Source organism: Ptychodera flava, assembly GCF_041260155.1.
Source record: "Ptychodera flava strain L36383 chromosome 3 unlocalized genomic scaffold, AS_Pfla_20210202 Scaffold_25__1_contigs__length_14229661_pilon, whole genome shotgun sequence".
NCBI lineage: Eukaryota > Metazoa > Hemichordata > Enteropneusta > Ptychoderidae > Ptychodera > Ptychodera flava.
The window spans coordinates 1,315,919-1,337,104 of NW_027248279.1; positions in this window are offsets into that span (position 1 = coordinate 1,315,919).

Below are 21,186 nucleotides of genomic sequence, written 5' to 3' on the forward strand. Positions count from 1 at the left end.
AATGTACCATTTCCTCCTACGACGCTGTACAAGGGACAAGCATCTTGTCTGATAAATAACTTTTTGTCTAGGTCTCCATGCGGTAAATCAATATCCGAAGAAAAACGAAAATCGATAACAGTATTATCTATCACCCAATGCCATGTAGAGTTCTTCCATTCCCCGCCAACAAACAATCCATCGTGTGGAAAATTAGGACAAAGTTGGCTGTAGGCATTATCTAGATCTGCCTTTGAGTGAAACATTGCCAGATGCCAGCCATGAACTTCGCAAGTATGCTTGGCTTTTTCAAATTGCTGCAGAAGGTCTACTCGCATGTAATCAATACTTTTGCCAGATGTTGATCCAATGGTACATAATGAGTTACCACTCACTACGAATCGAAAAATGTTATCAGGTTAAGGTTTAGGCACAGGCGCCCCAGACACTATTGATAAGCTTATTATTGAGTTTTTCTCACGGTTTTCTCTATCAGTTCCTCTCCTTTCTTCGTAGAGTCCCTTTATGGATAGAGGGACTGTGTCTTCATGCTCTGACTGATCGGAGTAAATAAAATGAATGGTTTATATAACCTAACCAAGCCTCTTGACTCTTTCTTTATTTTACAACCCATTACAAGGACGCTTTTCTCTCACATACACATCTTATAATTAATTAGTCAACACAACTAATTATGCTAATCCATGGACTTATCAAGGGTTGGTCAACATTGGAAAGCTAGAGATGTTACCTTTCCTATCTTTCGCCGTGTTGACCAACACATAAAACCCCTAATAATTAGTTGTGTTGACTAATTAATTACATGATGTGTGTATTTGAGAGACAAACGTCCTTGTAATGGGGTGTAAAATAAATGAAGAGCCAAGAGACTATATTAGGCTATATAGTCATTTATTTTATTTACTACGATCAGTCAGAGCATGAAGAAAAGAAGAGGAACTGATAGAGAAAACTGAGGAAAACTCAATTATAAGTTTATCAATAGTGTGCGGGCCGCCTGTGGTTTAGGTCATATGAAAATCTACAATGTTTAAAGTAAGGATTTTAAAGCACACAAATCCTCTAGTCTCATTCATATACTCCAATTCCATACAGACAGCCTAAAACGTACAACAACTCCACACATAAATTATAGCGTTTGTTTTCTCTATGGATATAAAACAAAACATCATATCATGACATAATATAACCTTTTAAGACATTTTCCTTTCAAAACAAGATTTAATATTATTGCAGAACCCTTCAATGGGTGTTATCCGTCCACTTACAGCATAGGCGCACGATGAAATTGAAAACATGCATTTTATCAACAAATGTGCAAACGGAAATCGCGCAGCCAGACATTAAGGCATACAGTAACAGTGCCCATCGACAGTGCAGTGAACGGCTGTGGTCGTTTAGCTCTGCTGTTACTTATACCATTGAGTTAGCAGAGACTCTGTTACTCCATGCTTATGCACTCGGCAAATTTTAAAACCACTTGTCTGTAATTGAATATTATGGTGAAACATGCATTTTATTAATAACTGTGCAAACAGAAATCATTCGGACAGACTTTGCGACATATTGTGAGCAGCGCCCAGAACACGGCTGCGGCTGTGTCTTGTACACATTACTCTAAAGGTTCGAAAGTATTGGGAATATAATTTAAATATAATCCGTAAAATAAATCTTTGTTGACAACCCTAGGGATTCAGACTTCTCTGTGGTACTAAACCGATCGACTGGGTTCTTGAAACACAGAAACTGCACCGGGCCATGTAATTGCTGGTAAGTCGCTAAATTTTACCTCCGGACAACTCCCGTCACACCGCCATTTTGAAGGTTGTATTCCTCAGTACGAATAACAATGACGTCAACTTCAAGCTTCACACTTTAAAAATGGCTCTGGCACGGGACTTGTCTGTAAAAAAAGCCATTGCGCTAATTATCAGCCGTAGGTAGGGCCGATGTTGAATTTACAAGTCAGGAAGCCGATCGATCGATTTTTGTAAGTGTTCCCTTGATTAAGTTAAAGTTTGAATCTCGAGGATGGCCAATAACCGTTAAGTTTGTCTAATTTAAAAATTATATTCCCAATACTTTCGTACCTTTAGATTAATGTGTACAAGATGTGGCCACCGAGTGGCCACAGCCGTGTTCTGGGCGCTGCTCACTGTATATCTCAAAAGCTTCCTTCATGATTTCCGTTCGCATAGTTATCAATAAAATGTATATTTCAACATGAAAATAGTAGACAAGTGATTTTAAAATTCGCCATTTGTATAAAGTTAGTAACGTTAACAGTAGAGCTGAGCGGTCACAGCCATGCACGGGGCACTGTTCACTGTATGTCTCAATAGCTGCCCGCAAGATTTCCGTTTGCACATATTTTAATGAAATGTATGTTTCAACATTTAAATTACAAACAAGTGATTATAAAAGCCCGTCATGCGCCTGTGCTTACAGAGGAAACGACAATAAATATCATGATTTCGTATAGTACGCTAGTAACATTGCATTATCACTTGCTTGGTCATAAAAGATATTTGAATGTTTTCAAGTGTGAGCTGGTCATCATGCAAGTTATCTTAATTATGTTGACCGGCACAAAATAATTCAATTTTTCTCAGAAATGTAAAGGTGGTCTTTCTGTCTGTTAGACTTGTGATGCATATATCAGCCACAAAAAGCACTCATTACAATTATCTGATAAGGCGAGACTACTTTGTGTATTATGTTTCGTACAAACTTACCTCTGGCAGCCTGAAATGTCATTATTGTGGCAGCAACCTTAAAAAATGGATAAGATATTCTTGAAGTATAACCTTCTATTTAAGCAATAACCCCCGCCGCAGGAGGGTAAATACTTGATTTTGGTACAGTGCACGAGCCAATAGGCGAGTGCTATATGGAGCGAATTGTACCAAAATCGAGTGTATACCCAACTGCTGCGGGGTTATTGCTATTATATAATAACAACCTGTGTGTCTTTGTTTTCTTGCTTGGGTATTTTCCTCAATTTAAACCCAAAATGCAGAAAACAGACGTATGAGAGATCAAACGTCGGAAATTCAGCGCCTGAGACCGAGCATTTTTATAAGTTTGGATTACGTTGACAACAGACGCACACAGTATCCTACGATAACATTCTCATTATGTTCATCAACACTTCACATGCTGATGTGTTTTGGTTCGTCAGTCAACAATTTTAGTTGGTAACGCACCCATGGCTAATGCCGAAAATAGTGAATTTGAATTCTTAATGAAGATTGTAACGTTAATTGATTTCAAGGAGCACAGTCTTCACTTGTCAGTTTTTTACACAAAGAAACCGGCTACTTAGCTGTTCGAGTTCGTGTTATGGTTAGACGTGGTGGCCATTTTACCATAAGTTTTCAACACTGCAAAGCTACATAGCGTTACTATCGCGTCATCGAGGTACAGAGTTTTGAACGGGATACAGAAACTCTGCAGAGGGAGAAACGATCGTTGACATGAGCAGTCATTGTACTTCAGCTCGTAGTCCGCAGATTGCGGATTGAGAAAATAAACGTGTCCAAGTAAATAACGGAATATGTATGGACATTAACTCGATATTAATCAAATTTCCAGCTCATCGCAAAAAATGTATTTCAAATATTTGTTACTGACAAATACTGCAACGTACGGGAAAAAAACGGTCTGGAGAATACTTCAAGTCGTACTATCCGAGACAAACACTTGTGTTGTCAATTTTGATTTCATTTCACAAACTTCATACTTCCTCGAGTATCGCGTATTTCAGCCTTTGTGAAGCCATTTTATTGATCTTTTCAATTTTTGTATTTGCTTCGTCGTAGAACATGTTGAATCGTCTCCGCGGACATGAAGGCAAACATATTCAGCCAAATTATAATTTCGAAGCAAATAGTTCTATCACAGAAACATCATCCATTCTCTCTAGCAATGTTGCGTTAAATATTCAGTAAAATGTCACATAACGTGAAAAGTGTAACGGTATCGAAGTGATTTTGGTACGAGGTGACCAAAACCAGTGTATATTACTGGGGTCGAAGCGGACAGGGGTCGGGATGACCTGTTCCCCAAGCGAGCTACCTTAATCAGAAGTCTGTTTCGTCGCATATTGTTCGCAGCATCACAAACAAATACGCCTATGCTATGTATCACAGCAAATAGTTCTATTTGAACGCCCCGTAAATGGGATCCTTTTTTTAAGAACCCGGGAGTGTGTCTCGCTCAATGCATTTCCTATCGATAGCGAGGGAAACTGCCCGCGTCCAATGTACCTTTTTTTCAATGCCAGTGCAACGCTATCTGTGCAAAATTTTTGGCGATATGCTCCCGTGTGATGGAAAACCTCTCTTCTTCTAACATGGACGTAGTGGACTTTGGACTTCGATTTCGTAAATGTGATGTCCATGCAGTGATTTGGGTTGGCGCGCTTATACTGCAATCTTCTCCCGCCTGCACTCCGATATCCCGCATAAGGCATAAGACCAATAGAAAGATTTGCTAGATACCCGTATATCAACTCTGTTGTCGTTTTTTAGTTGACCTCATTGCTTATCGGAGAGGTATTTCCACGATTGGGAGCCATGGCAATGCAAATCTATATCTTTCTCTGTACTGCGCCCTTTTAGATCGCCTCTAACTCCTGAAAACAACGGTAGAAATCAAAACCACGCGGTCCATTTGCAAGCCAATGGTTCAAAGATCATTTTCCGCGTGCGGGAAAATTTAGCCACCTGTGAAATTTTACGTCTCAAAGCGTTAAAGTTGAGTATGCGAAATTTGTATTGCTGGAAGCTTTTTTATTTGCCAAGGACCTAAAAGCAGCCACCTGATTCGCCCAAACGATGGCATAAATGTACATTGAAGATACTCTGATATAACACATTGAAAGTCATTAACTAGTTTTATTTCAGCCAATTCCTTACTTGCATTTGTAATGAACATTTCTTATTAGGGATATATATCTGAATTTACTCAAGCAAAGTTGATGAATCTTGCTACATATATTTAAGAAACTATAATACATGTTATTGAAATTCGTTAAGTATTTTTGCATATTTAATGAACTTTCCTAATTAGGGATATATACTATGGGGTTATTCACAAAATACGGCCCTGTATGGACGAGGGCTCAGTGAGTGACGTATTGGACGAGCCCAAGGCGAGTTCAATACGTTACTCACTAAGCCCGAGTCCATACAGGGCCGTATTTTGTGTATAACCCTATTATTCTACACCCCCTCCATTAATCGTCCGTATAAACTAATTCTATGGTAAATTTTGAGGGATGCGGCACGCGCGATATGAGTGGATCGCGCGCGATTGTTGAAATAAAATTGCTACAAACCCTACGGGAGACGCGTCGCGCGTCTCCCGTATTCGGGACTCCGCGTACTATACAAAATACGGAAAGTTATTGGACGGTCAAACTCCCATAGGTTACGGCAGCAGGTGTATAATAATGGGATTTACTTGATAAAAGTTGGCAAAATATGCTGTGTACATTGATCATTATACCAGGTTATAACAGCATTGAAAGTCATGTCGCATTTTTATGTCAGCTAAGTACCTATTTGAATACTTAATCACCTTTAGCATTGATCTGCGGTGAATTTTGTTCATTATGTTGATCATAACACTTTCAATCGAAGTTGCAAACATGTAGCAAAGGTTCAAATTTGCACACAAAGGCAATATATAATGAAACACTTGAGCACTTTCAATTCATATCTGGTTATAGTTAAGCAAGGAAGAATAATTGAATAGTTCATTGAAATCGCAACTTATTCTTTAGACAATCTGGAAGATTATTTTTATTTTTTAATAGATGTGTACCTCTACATTGCAATTATTTTAGTGCTGTCGGCGAGTGCACCATTTAGTCTTTTGCATTTCACAACAAAATCTGAGGAAGGACAATTTGTTTATGTTCTTAAGCTACACATTTTCAATGCTGACAATTCTACACTGTAAGTTACACAAACGCGCTTTGCTGGTTTCAAAATGTCGCCGCCGAAACAAATATTATTTCTCAAATTTTAACACCACCAAGGACTAGAATGATTCGTCACATCCATATCAATAAGGGTGTAGAGCTAAGAATACTTTTAGTTCTGTTTGAAGATTGTGGGATGCATGATACTTAAGTAACAAATATTATTAATTTTTACTTGAAGTTATCAGGGACCCTGAAACTGAAATGAAATAAAAAAAAAACTTATGTGTTAAACATGCCAGTTTAATTTATTTAGTCTGATATACTTTTTGCAAGTGTTGTTATGACAACAGAACTGATGAACCTTTAACATATTCATACAAAAAAATATCATCATTGCATATTTAAGCTGTCATTAATTCTAAATAGTGACAACAATGGAATGATACGTCCTAACCACATCAATACGGGTGTACAGCTAAGAATACTTTAAGTTCTGTTTAAAGATTTCGGGAAGCATGATGCTTAAGTAACTGATATTATCACTTTGTACTTCTAAATAGCGACCCTGAAATTGATATGAAATGAAACAAAAAAAAATTACGTATGAAGCATGCCAATTTAATTTAGTCTGATAATGCATTTTGCAAGTGTTGTTATGACAACAGAACTGATGAACCTTTAACATATTCATACAAACAAAACAACATTACACATTTAAGCCCTGTCATTAACTCTAATAATAACAGCTGCAATAGAATGATACGTCCTTACCACGTATATAAGGGAGTAGAGCTAAAAACAATTTCAGTTGTGTTTGAAAATTGCGTGATGCATGTCACTTAAGGAACAGATATTTTTACTTTGTACGTGATGTAATCAACAACCCTAAAATATACGTCTAGAAACAAAATGAAACTTGCCAATTTAATTTTGTCAGTCTGATATTACTTTTTGCAACTGTTGTTATGACAACAGAACTGACGTACTTAAACATATTCATACAAACAAAATATCATCATTACATATTTAATCCCTGCCATTAACTCTAAATAATTGCAACAGTGCATCAATTGGCGCTGACTCACTCATATAAAGAGTTCATATTTTTTTATCGGGAAGATGGTGTCTAAATTGTCATTAGTAATTCGCCAAAATGTGTACGATTGAGGAATTTATGCTTTTCGAATGGAATCGTAATTTGGTGTCCGAATCTAGTTTTCAGGAGTACATCGTAGTAAAATGTGTTTTTTTGTTTAACCGTGGTCTTGTCATTACTAAACTTATCTTTCGAATATTGAAGGGCACTGAAGATAACAATGCATCTGACATGCAAGTGCAAGCACTCATGGCAAACGTTGTGTACAGATGAATCTACCTTTGTACTTAATTTTGTATCAGTGTACCTACTGTTTCTTGAAATGTCAATAAAATAGTAAAGGGAAAGCAACTCCACACATCGTTCATATTTGGGTTGTTTGCGTTTTATGTATGATATCGTGTATAATATAAGTGTATATCCTGTTTGGCTGTTTCATGTAAATTGTTGTTTTAGCCTAAGTCTTCGCAATCATCCGAAGACTGTGATCATCAAAGACCTCTGTGTTTATCTCTTATGATTGTGCAAGGATAAATCCCCCTCGCTTAGCCATATGCTATTAAGAGATCCGATATAGACAGGGAGGGAGGGGTTGATGTTTCCCTATCAGTGCACCCATTAAGCAATTTATTACGTCTCTGTCGTCCGTTCGACTCAAGGAAAGAGAAATTACACAAAAAGAGCTAATTTAAAGCAAGAGTAAGGTGAAGTACAAAGAATGTCACTTACCCACATCCAAAATAACGGGATGCCCATAACAAATCCGGCCTATGTGCTTGTCAGTTTCAGTTTGAGTATGGTTTTAGTGATATTATAAGTCTATCGTCAGCAATGTGAAACACCGGTTTGCCGATTCTGAGCTGATACCCAAGACTTTGCAGGGTCAAACTTAATTCGTAAGAAAATACAGGTTCTTCATCATTACGATATATATGCAATTAAGTATAGAACAGTGACATGAATAATTGATTGTGTATAATATTGGATCTAATAAGATGATTGCTCTCACTTGATTAGTTTTCTAATCATTATTGTGAATTATGTAAATGGAGAAGAGGAATACGGCGAATTGATCATCATCCTATTGTACTGATGACTGTATAGATGTTATGTTATCGAGACATACATTAGCCAATTTAAGCTCTGCAAGAGTTGGCATTTGGTTCTCGTAAAATTTGAGACATAAAAGGAAATGCGATCTACTCTTACTTGTAGAACCCTTTGCGGATATTATGACGGCACGTAAATGTCTCTGAATATGGACTACGAAAGGTCACCGTATTTTTGTAATTTCTGTATGTTGATGCATGATGAAAATTACATACAATGATGTAAAATTTCATTATTTCGTTGCAATATCGGTTCGATTCCTTTGTTGGACGACATAGAGTGTAATAAATTAGAATCGAAATGCTAGCTTTGATTTTTTTGTTTTTGTTTTTTTTTTTGTTCTAATATAGTATCATTGACATAGGGACATTCTAACAATACTAATAGATAGCAAAGCAATCAAACACAAATCAAAAACACACAAACTCAAGCTAGGATTGATTCAAGAAGGCACTGTATGGGAGAAATTTTCAAAATGATCTCAGCTACTGTATTATAGTGTCCGGGAATTGCGTATCGACTACGAGGAGATATAACGTAAAATGGTTTTGATAAGGACATAAGGACGTTATCGCCACGATGCATTGAATTGAAATGACGTTAACAAAAAAGTTGTACTTATGATGACAACATAATCAGCCATCAAATATTAAAACAATAAATTAAAAGAACTGAACATTTCAAAAAATGACATCACTTCTACATATCCATGGAAACCTGAAACACCGTATCAATTGAAATATCAGAGGTTAATTGGCTTTGGATGACGACTTCTTATTATACTCAAAATGTCAAGAGTGTCATGCAGGTTACAGTGATAAAAAAAGTTAATTAAATAAGTAAAATATTGGGTTGGTGCGTGCTATTTTGGCTTGGTGACAAGTAATATTATTGTGCGTCATTTCAGATTAATAAACGGAATTAAATGAATTGAAATCTTAACATCCTTGAAATGTTCTGTAAGCAACTTCTGGCATATGGTGACATTTATTCGTTCGTCATCGAACTCGATGTCCTCTTAAAAATGCTCAGAGTAAATTCGCATATGGAAGGGTAATATGGTTTTTACCTACATGCACTGGTCACTAGAAAATATAACGTTCTAATTGTAGTTATAGCAAGGTTAGTATTTTCACAATATTGCCAGTTACAATACACACGTGTTGACAAGCCGGCAATGTAAAATAGAAACAGTGTAGAACTACATTGTATAATCCGCCATTCAGCCAGAGTGTAAAAACCAATGCCGCAAAGGAAATATACCGTCTCCTTCAGATACATTTCCCGGAAGACTGTAAATTACACAAAGTTCTCAACAGAAATACAGTCAAAAAAAGCTTCGTGGGACAACGCCAAATCAACCTCACCTTTGAGATAGTAACGCTAGCATCTATATAAATGAAAACTTGACGCCAACAATGAAACGCCTTTTCCATCAGGTAAACGAACGAAGAAAACAACTGAAATGGAAATTCATCTGAACCAGTAATGGGATAATATTTACAAGGAAAGGTGGGGACTCAGAAATCATTACAGTGTCATCGGCAACAGATATCAGTCGTATGAACTGATTTTGCAAGGACACGTTTTGCTGACATGAATTCTATTCTACAAGAAGACACCGTCAAATCGAACTGTGCGTCATTTACTGTTGATGATTTCAATCAAGGTAATTTTAAGGAGGTCGATTTCACTTCATTGGCAGTATTTCATCTCAACATTAGATCAGTTAGCAAACATTTCGATGACCTGCTCTCCCTTTTAAATGTTTTCAGTTCCAACTTTCCGATAATTGCACTTTCAGAAACTTGGTTGTGCAACACTACTGACTGTTCCATGTTTGAATTGCCATTTTACAATTTACATCTTAGTCACAGAGATTCGTCGCCAGGTGGCGGCGTCGCATTGTACATGCATTCCTCATTACCTCATACAAAAGTAACAAATTTACATATTGTAAATTCAGAGTCAGTCTTTGTTGAAGTTACTATTGGTAAGATCAACATTGTTTTTGGCGTAATTTACAGGAAACCCAACACATCTATTCGGGTCGGAAGGTAGGGTTCCCATGCACCCCATGGATGTATTTTTTTAACCTACATTTTTGTAATCCTTAGGGTCTATATTTAATGAATTTTGATGTTCCCAAAATCAAATCGTGTCCCATGGGGTTCATTTGGCGCCATCTTTGGCCGCCATCTTGGCCGCCATCTTGGATTTCAACGATGGGGTAGGGGTCACGTATCTACCGCTCGACGGAAACAGAAACAATAAATTACTATAAACGTTACATTTTTAGAAAGCCAAGATCATGGCCTTTTCATTGATATATAACCTAATAGGGATAAATTAATATTCGAACGTCGATTAGACTTTATATCGGCATTGACCGTAAATCGTAAAATTTGCTAAATTTCACACCCAATAATTAAGTTCCCGTTCCTCCAAACAATTTTTCATAAGGTATTTATATATTTTTTGGAAGAACTCAGTGCAATAAACAAGAAAAACAACATTAAAAGTATGTGTCTTGAGATTTAGTGGGTGCATGAGCTTGTTTTCTTATTACGCGGTATGCCATATATCCGTGTGTAACATAAGGGGTAGGGGTGATGTTTCCCTTTCTGTTTCGAATCATGAATGATGAAACCATAATAATTTTACATTTTTTGAAAGTGCAGCATCAGACCTTCCTAAAAATATATAGATTTATGGGGGAAAGTTGCATATTTGATAGTTACAAAGCTTAAGCCTTTCGGTTTGTGTCGATTTTAAGTGATTTTCTAAGACCGAAATTACAACATATGGGGTAGGGGTAATGTTTCCCTTTCTGCCTCGAACCATGAATTATAAAACCATATAAATGTTATACTGTTTGAAAGCTCTGTCATAGGCCTTTCCAAACATGTATAGTTTTATTGGAAATGTTGCATATTTGAAAGTTACAAAGCTTAAACCTTTCGGTTTGTGTCGATTTTAAGTATTTTTTAAGAAAGAAATTACAACATATTGGTAGGGTAATGTTTCCCTTTCTGCCTCCAGCCATGAATTCTGAAACCATATAAATGTTACATTTTTTGATAGCTGTGAAATAGGCCTTTCCAAACATGTATAGTTTTATTGGCAAAAGTCCATATTTGAAAGTTACAAAGCTTATGCCTTTCAGTTTGTGTCAATTTTAAGTGATTATTTTAAACAAAATTATAATATAAAAGAGTAGGGGTAATGTTTCCCGTGCTACCTTGAACCATGAATTATAAAACCACATAAATGTTATACTGTTTGAAAGCTCTGAAATAGGCCTTTCCAAACATGTATAGTTTTATTGGGAAAAGTGCATATTTGAAAGTTACAAAGCTTATGCCTTTCAGTTTGTGTCAATTTTAAGTGATTTTTTAAACAAAATTATAATATAAGGGGTAGGGGTAATGTTTTATGTTCTGCCTCGAACCATGAATTATGAAACCATATAAATGTTATACTGTTTGAAAGCTCTGAAATAGGCCTTTCCAAACATGTATAGTTTCATTGGGAAAAATTGCATATTTGAAAGTTACAAAGCTTATGCCTTTCAGTTTGTGTCAATTATACGTGATTTTTTGAACAATATGCACAAAATAGTTAGTCCGTTGGCCAGGTATCGAAATCGACCCCTCTAAGGCATTTTACCCACTATGCTTTTCTGTTAGCTAGTATTCTCAGCTGTCATAATATGCTTATTTTCATTAAACTGATTGTGTGTAAGAGTGTAACGACTTGTTTGTTAAGGGCTGTCACGCCCTCAGTAGTAAAATAGGAAGGGGTTAGCGGTAATATATTTACCGCTAGTCTGAAACAAAAACCAAAAAGTACCATAAACAATACATTCTTAGAAAGCCCAGATATAAGCTTTTTACTTTTTTGATAATTATTCGACTTTAGACGGCGCCAATATTCCGTATGTACATGGCGATCCATAGCCGAATCATTCACATAATGAACGTTGATATGGCCTGAAACTTCGGTAAATTCATTCAAGCAAACTCTTGCTTGATTAAGTTGATAGTTTTCCTTTCTTTTTTATTTCGAGTATTTTCCATTGCATGACTGAAACGAACCTTGAAACGAAGGCTGTACGTATCTATATTAGTCCGAGCCTGAGCGAGATCTGAGAGCAAACAGATCCGCAGATTATGTGAACGATCGCAACCGTTACCAACAGACTCATTATGCAGAGCCATGCCCCAAAACGCCCAACCAAACTTGGCACTAATCATGATCCCAGTCCATTTCGAGCCGGGCTTTAAGGGAAGTGCGGTGGCCTTTGAAAGACCTTTGGTTTGGTTTGTACCGTAGTATAGGAAGAAAACCTGACCTATCGTCGTTGCTGTGAATGTTTGTGTTGTTTATAGCCTCTTTTTTGCCTATTTGAAGAACCGTCTTTGCAGCCTTCCATCCTGCGTTCTGTGTAGCGAGTGTCTTCGAGCGCTCTCTTAAGTTTGTGATGTATAACTGTCTTGAGTCCCGGTGCTTTATTGGGTGTAGAGGCAAATATTTAGAGATCAGGGTGATAAATTGGTTGCCGCAGTGTCTTTCCAGGTGTTGCCACTTTTGAAGGAATTCAATACTCGGTATTTAGGCCTGGTAAGTATTCTTTAAGGTGTACCTGTAGGCTACGTGGTACTGAATGGGGCCACTTAGGTTTCAACACATTCGATACTCTTGGCTTTCGCTTATACCCCGTTGTATGAGTAACTGGGATCGGAAATGGGAAAGGCTTAAGTAATATCCATGTTTGCTAATATTAATTCTCGTTTGGCTTACAGATGGCCACCTCTACTTGTTTCGGTGAAAATTTGACTTTCAATTGGACAAACATTGAGTATGACTTTCTTCTGTGTGTTATTTAGGCCTATGAAAAATATGAAAATTGCATACATGTTGTTGTCAAATATCTCAAATCTTAGATTGTAAGAGATAGGCTTAGGCTTCCCTGTAATCATACAAATGAGTTAAATGGGAATTTATTGGAGTAGATTACAGTAATCGAAGAGAATGGTTGACACTATAGAAAGACTTATCTCAGACTGCGGGGACCTAACTAAAAGAACAGCACAGAATACTTGCCGGATGTATTGACTGTTCATGTATAGTACAGGCAGTACTGTACAACATGGAATGTAAAACATACAAATCAAAGAAGTGGCAAATTTTCTCAACTTTTCACAAAGTTCATATTCCATCATTACTATCAGGATTAGGATTTTCCCATTCTATAAATAAGCTACTACTTGATTACACCTTGATTCAGCATGACTAATATTTTGCATTTGCCACGCAACCAGCCATGCCCGTCCCTGGGATCGCGAACAATGCCTTTAACGAAGCTTTGAACGCTCTTTTTGTGAATTGTGTAAGAATGTCCTCTCTTTGGAGTATAATGTGTGAAGCCGTTGTCTAGTCGCTTGACTCTGATGATTATGTTGACTTATTTTTTCTCAGCAGCTGGTGGCTGATCTAGCTCGAAAGTTAGATCAATCTAGTCTCTCTGATTCGATCATGCTGGTGGGAATGGTATCTTCAAGCATTGACCCTAAAACGTCCGTTTGTAGGGTCTTTGCTTCAAAGACGTCAGGGTCTAACATTGGTTAAATGTCATCCATGATAAGAAACTAATGATAGATTCACTCACAAGGCATTTCAAACATTGAGGTGTCGATGGGAATATAAGCCTTTTTAGTCATTTTCTGAGGTTTGTCTCGCCTTCTTATTGCTTGATGTAGAGAGTGTTTGTTCGCCTTCTGTTTACTATTTAGTTGCGTAATTTGAATGCGTTCTGTGACATTTGGCTTTTCGGGTTTTAGTTCCAGAATTATTTTGCTTTTGAATTGAGTAACCAGTCGAAAATGTAGTCCTCATTGGGAGTATATAGTGTTCTGCGTTGTAAAATAATTTCGAAAAATAGGTCAAGAGCTCTTGTTTTCTGGTAACGAAGGTAAAGTGTTGTCGATCTATCTTATCTTAGTATGGAGAAGCTATATTGTGGATTAATGGTGATTGGTTTTGAGCGATAAAAGATTCTCTTGTGTTCCCGTGTGGTATTAAAAGTAACACTATTAATAGTGAGCTCTGATTTGCCCAGACGGTCACGTGACTGTGCATATATTTACGATATACTGTAAAGTTGGCCATTCCTATCTCCAAAGTGGGTTTCTTTCACATTGTTTTTATTTTCATCACAAGTTTCAATATACTGATATAATATAGCGATAAACAACCCCTATAAGTTGGGTACACCACTCGAGCTCGGTTTTGACCATTTCACTCCTTATACACACGACTGAAGTTCGTGCATATATGTTGTTTACCGGTCGAAACCGTGTGGTATCCTTTCCAAGTGGTGCTTTATTGCTTATATATCTCTCGCGATACAATTAAAGAAAGGGATTGATTGTTGCTGCTGTCATATCAACTTAGCATGACGACTATGACATCCAATTTAGTGTTTGTGGGTTTGGAATATATAATTTTTGATATATTATAGCTGTTAACTTTCTTTCTCTAATTTGAGTTATTGAAATGAGTAAAACGTCTTTTATTAACCACAATTTTAACTTTTTAGTGCTATTTAATGCCTATTGAGTATTTTTCTATGTTCCTTTTAACAAGAAAATGTCAGTAAAGTAACACAAACTTTTGAGTTTAGGCATTGTCACTGCACAATTTTTGAGTTTACCCCATCAAGCCATATCTTGTTGGAAAAACAACTGCGTTAGTGTTTCAGAGATATGATATTTATGTGGCTTCCTTATTCGCTGCGTTTGGTAGGAGAGGAAACATTACCCTACCCCTATCCCTTTAATGTATATTATAGAGGGATGTACGGCATACCATATATTAGGAAACAATCGACGAACCCTATAAGTCTCATGAAGATACACTCTTTTAATGTTTTTTACTTCTCTATTGCATTAAGTTCTTTCAAATGATATATAAATACCTTGTAAAAATTGTTTGGAGGAACATGAACTTAATTATTGGGTTTGAAATTAAGCAAAATTTACAATTTACATTTCATGTCCGATATAAAATCTAATCGATGTTTGAATATCGATTTATCCACATTGAGTTGTATACCAATGGTAAGGGATTATCTGGGCTTTCTAAGAATGTATTGTTTATGGTACTTTTTTGTTTTTGTTTCCGACTAGCGGTAAATATGTTACCCCTAACCCATTCCTATTTTACTACTGAGGGCGTGACAGCCCTTCAAAAACAAGTCGTTACACTCTTACACACCATCAGTTAAATGGAAAATAAGCAGATTATGACAGCTGAGAATACTAGCTAACAGAAAATCATAGTGGGTAAAATGCCTTAGAGGGGATGATTTCGATACCTGGCCAACGGACTAACTGTTTTGTGCATATTGTTCAAAAAATCACTTAAAATTGACACAAACTGAAAGGCTTAAGCTTTGTAACTTTCAAATATGCAACTTTTCCCGATAAAACTATACATGTTTGGAAAGGCCTATTTCACAGCTTTCTAACAGTATAACATTTATATGGTTTCATAATTCATGGTTCAAGGCAGAACGGGAAACATTACCCCTACCCCTTATATTATAATTTTGTTTAAAAAATCACTTAAAATTGACACAAACTGAAAGGCATAAGCTTTGTAACTTTAAAATATGCAACTTTTCCCAATAAACTATACATGTTTGTGTAAGGCCTATTTCAAAGCTTTATAACAGTATAACATTTATATGATTTCATAATTCATGGTTCGAGGCAGAAAGGGAAACATTACCCCTACCCCTTATATTACAATTTTGTTTAAAAAATCACTTAAAATTGACACAAACTGAAAGGCATAAGCTTTGTGACTTTCAAATATGGACTTTTTCCAATAAAACTATACATGTTTGCAAAGGCCCATTTCACAGCTATCAAACAGTATAACATTTATATGGTTTCTTAATTCATGGTTCGAGGCAGAAAGGGAAACATTACCCCTACCCCATATGTTGTAATTTCGGTCTTAAAAATCACTCAAAATTGACAAAAACTGAAAGGCATAAGCTTTGTAACTTGCAAATATGGACTTTTCCCAATAAAACTATACACGTTTGGAAAGACCCATTTCACAGCTATCAAACAGTATAACATTTATATGGTTTCATAATTCAAGGTGCGAGGCAGAAGGGAAACATTACCCCTACCCCATATGTTGTAATTTCGGTCTTAAAAAAATCACTTAAAATCGACACAAACCGAAAGGTTTAAGCTTTGTAACTTTCAAATATGCAATTTTTCCCCATAAATCTATATATGTTTAGGAAGGTCTGATGCAGTACTTTAAAAAAAATGTAAAATTATTATGGTTTCATCATTCATGATTCGAAACAGAAAGGGAAACATTACCCCTACCCCTTATGTTACACACGGATATATGGCATACCGCGTAATAAGAAAACAAGCTCATGCACCCACTAAATCTCAAGACACATACTTTTAATGTTGTTTTTCTTGTTTATTGCACTGAGTTCTTCCAAAAAATATATAAATACCTTATGAAAAATTGTTTGGAGGAACGGGAACTTAATTATTGGGTGTGAAATTTAGCAAATTTTACGATTTACGGTCAATGGCCGATATAAAGTCTAATCGACGTTCGAATATCAATTTATCCCTATTAAGTTATATATCAATGAAAAGGCCATGATCTTGGCTTTCTAAAAATGTAACGTTTATAGTATTTTATTGTTTCTGTTTCCGTCGAGCGGTAAATACGTGACCCCTACCCCATTGTTGAAATCCAAGATGGCGGCCAAGATGGCGGCCAAGATGGCGCCAAATGAACCCCATGGGACAATGATTTGATTTTAGGAACATCAAAATTCATTAAATATAGACCCTAAGGATTACAAAAATGTAGGTTAAAAAAATACATCCATGGGGTGCATGGGAACCCTACCTTCCGACTAGACTAATCTGTTACAATTTTTTTAGAAAGTCTTGACAACACCTTAAACCATCTGTCTTTAAAGAACAAAAAGTGTCTTTTTGTAGGAGATATCAACATAGATGTTGAGTCTTGTTCAAGCGTAACAACATCTTATTTAAGTCTTTTGAATTCTTACAGCTTTGAGCAACTTATCAATGTTCCGACAAGAGTAACTGACCATACCAGCACCACAATCGATCGTATAATTACAAACATCACAAATTATTTTTTAGATTGTGGCACCTTGATACAGATATCACTGACCATTTAGCTATTTTTGCAAGAATAAGGGATTTGAATCATGTTTTTAAGCACGTCAGAAGCAACTTTTATCATGATTTCTCTCAGTACAAACGTGAAACTTTCCTTACTGAACTAGGTAGTGTCGATTGGCAACCAGTCTATGATTGTCTAGATCCAGAACTCGCATATGAATTGTTTATAATAAATATAACAGTGTGGCATCAAAGCATGCTCCAGTAAAAATGAGTAAATGTCGCAAAAAGAAAACTCATAAACCATGGTTGACCAAGGGACTTCTTATTTCAATAAGGAAGAAACACTCTCTGTACTCAAAAGCAAAAAGATCTCTGCGAAATGAAAATATCACAAATCATTACAAGAAATATAGAAACATTTTATCAAAGTTATTGAAACAAGCAAAGAAACAGTATTTTTATAATAAATTTAGTAAGGCACAGGGCAACTCTGGGAAAACATGGCAAGTTATAAATGAGATTATCTACAGTAAGACAAAAGGTTTTTCTCCAAATCAATTAAAACTTGAGAATGGTGAGACAATTACAGATAGTGCAAATATGGCAGACGTCTTTTGCAATTATTTCACAAACATTGGTCCAAATCTCGCCTCAAAAATCACTTGTAGTGTTGATTTTCGTGCTTATTTACACAGAAATCACAACAAGTCCTTTTTTCAGTCCGATTGTTGCAGAAGACGTTGTCAACGTGCTGCTTGCACTAGACCCCTATAAAGCTCATGGCCTTGATTTTATTCACCCTCTTCTTGTTAAAGACGCTGTCGAGTATATTTCTCATCCCTTAGCACATATCATTAACCGTTCATTTCCAAGTGGGTGTTTTCCAAACCCTCTGAAGTTGCCAAAGTTACATTATTGTACAAAAAGGGATGTCCTCTTGATGTAGGTAACTATCGTCCTATTTCAGTCTTACCGGTGTTCAGCAAGGTTTTTGAAACCATAGTCAATAAGCAGTTGATTTCCTTTTTAGATAAGCATGACATACTTTTACAGACACAGTACGGTTTCAGAAAAAATATAGCATAAAACTTGCTCTGACGGACATAATTTCTGACCTAATGGATCAATAGAAAAGGGCCAGACAACTATTGGTATTTTGTTGACCTAAAAAAGGTGTTTGACACAATTGGTCACGCTATCCTTCTTCAGAAGCTCGATTTTTACGGAATAAGAGGTCAACCATTACAATGGTTTCATAGCTATTTTGATTCTCGTAAACAAGCTGTTGTTATTGATGGTAAAACTTAACAGCCACAACAAATTGAATGTGGAGTGCCTGAAGGTTCAGTTCTCGGTCCTAATCTATTTCTCCTTTACATCAATGACATTGCTAACTCAACTAACTACTTTCATTTTCGATTATTCGCTGATGACACTAATGTTTTTAAATCGTTCAATTCCACCACCGTCAAGCTCGATAATGTCAATACTGAATTTAATAAAATCACTATTTGGTGTTACGCTAACAAACTCACTTTTAACGTCAACAAAACTAATTTCATGATTATTAAAACACCTCAAAAGAAAATTGACTTAGACGGCAATATATCGTTATCACATCATATGATCGCGGAAGTCACATCGGCAAGTTATCTTGGTATTTCCATTGACCCATCACTCAATTGGAATTCACACGTGAAAAATGTTCTTTTAAAAATCAGCCCCAAAATTGGTGTCCTTTCTCGTATCAGACATTTTGTTCCAAAGTCAATTCTTATCATGATCTATAACACCTTCATCTTACCACATCTAACATATTGCCTAGAAGTCTGGGGTAACACTTACACTACATTATTAAATCCCATTCTCCTCCTTCAGAAAAAAGCTGTTCTTCTTATTACATTTTCTGATTTCACAGCACACTCCGAACCTTTATTTCGTCAATTAAATATATTACCTTTTCAGAAACTCAGTAAATATTCTTCCTGTCTATTTATCTTTGATTCATTAAATTATAATTTCCCGACTAATATTTCTAACTATTTTGAAGTCCCTACCCATACTTATTCTACACGATCATCTGATAGTGGCAATCTCCGAATACCGAATGCCAGACTTACTATTACTCAGAACAACATTTTCTTTGCTTCAGTCAAACAGTGGAATTCACTGCCGTATCATCTTAACAAAATAAAATCTAGACGTAAATTTCAAAGAGATTTAAAATCATATTTATCAAGCTTGTAAAAATTTTTCTGTGTACTCCTCATACTGACTCATACTCAGGCTGACCTCAAAATTTTCAGTTAATGTAAAAAGTTTGCTTTCCCATAAAACATTTGGATTCTAATGCAGATCTTTTCTCCGTTACAATAATACGTCATAATACGTCACTGTAATGATGTGTATAAAATCAGCATTACTATATTTGAGAAACGATTTTTAATACAATTAAGGTAGTATGCGCCTCGAAAGTGAAAGACTTAGACTTTTGCTCAAAAATTTTCTCAAGGCATATTTTAACTAATCCCTTTTAAACATAGAATAAAAATAGGGGTCACCGTGCAAATTTTAGTACAAGAGTAAGGAATTACCTCAGACTGGACCGATATTTCGATTCAAAATGGTCGTCGTCCCTGTGTTAACTAATAGAGAAAAACGGAATTTTGGATTTTAGAAAAAGTAAGTCGATGAACAGTATTCTTACACCAAGAGCTTTAAAATAAACCCCGGCAAGAGGTAGACCAGAAAAAAAAAATGTAAAACTTACGAGTCCGAATATCTGTCGCCGACGCACATTTTACCTTGGACAGGGTGTCGCTGAATAATATGCCCTTATGTTTGAAATATTTTACCATCTCTCGGGACGCTTTCCACATACGAAGCTTGCATGATATCATGCAAAGAAATAAACGGTCAGTTTTGATATGAATGAAAGAGATATGTTATTTCACCGGGATGAAACTGAGTCGGATACGACAGATGTTTATTATGAGATGTACGTGGGTCCCGTATGAATTTATTATTGTTTCTTTCTTTAATCAAGGCGGGAATTTAGTATTGCCGTATAAAACTTGTAATTTTTGATTTATTCCTGAAAAGTACATTAAAAGGTGAAGCCATTTTAAGCAAGGGGAATAACTCTCGACAGTTCACATTTAAGTTTCGCTGAATTCTATTTGTGTCGGAGTTGAATCATATATTAGTAAATTAACCGTTAGTTTCAGAACATTTTATGGCCGCATTCGTATCAAACATTTATCATAGATAAAATGTTATCAGCCTGGGAGGGTTGGCATATAACACCATTCTCTTTACGCTGACTGTTGTGAATATTCAGTTGTCCCCCTTAAGAACAATGACCAGGACTTTGATGTATCACGATGAATTATTGACAGAGCATTGAGTTGTACGCCACCAAGAGTTTATTAGTCTGGATATTCCATGATTCATAGTGGGATATAGCATTGGAGATACCCAAAGGAAACCTAAAATGTCTCATGTATGTAGACATATCCATGGACTAGTCTCAAAACTTCTAAAAAAGCAGACAATTGATTTGGAAATGTTCTATTGAGAGAGAAGATAGAACTTTTTTTATAATTATTAATTAGACTGCTGTGCCCTTAGCATACAGAATAAGCAATGGAAAGTAAGAAGACTATTGTACTTGTTATGTGAAACAAACGGATGTTGATGTTTTGCAAATTGAAATGACAAACGATGTGTGCATGCGAACATTTCTCAAGGAATGACCTAAATGTCGCAAAATGCTTCCCAAAAGTATGAAATTTGAAGTACATGCAGAATGCGACAATTAGATATTATTACACAATATT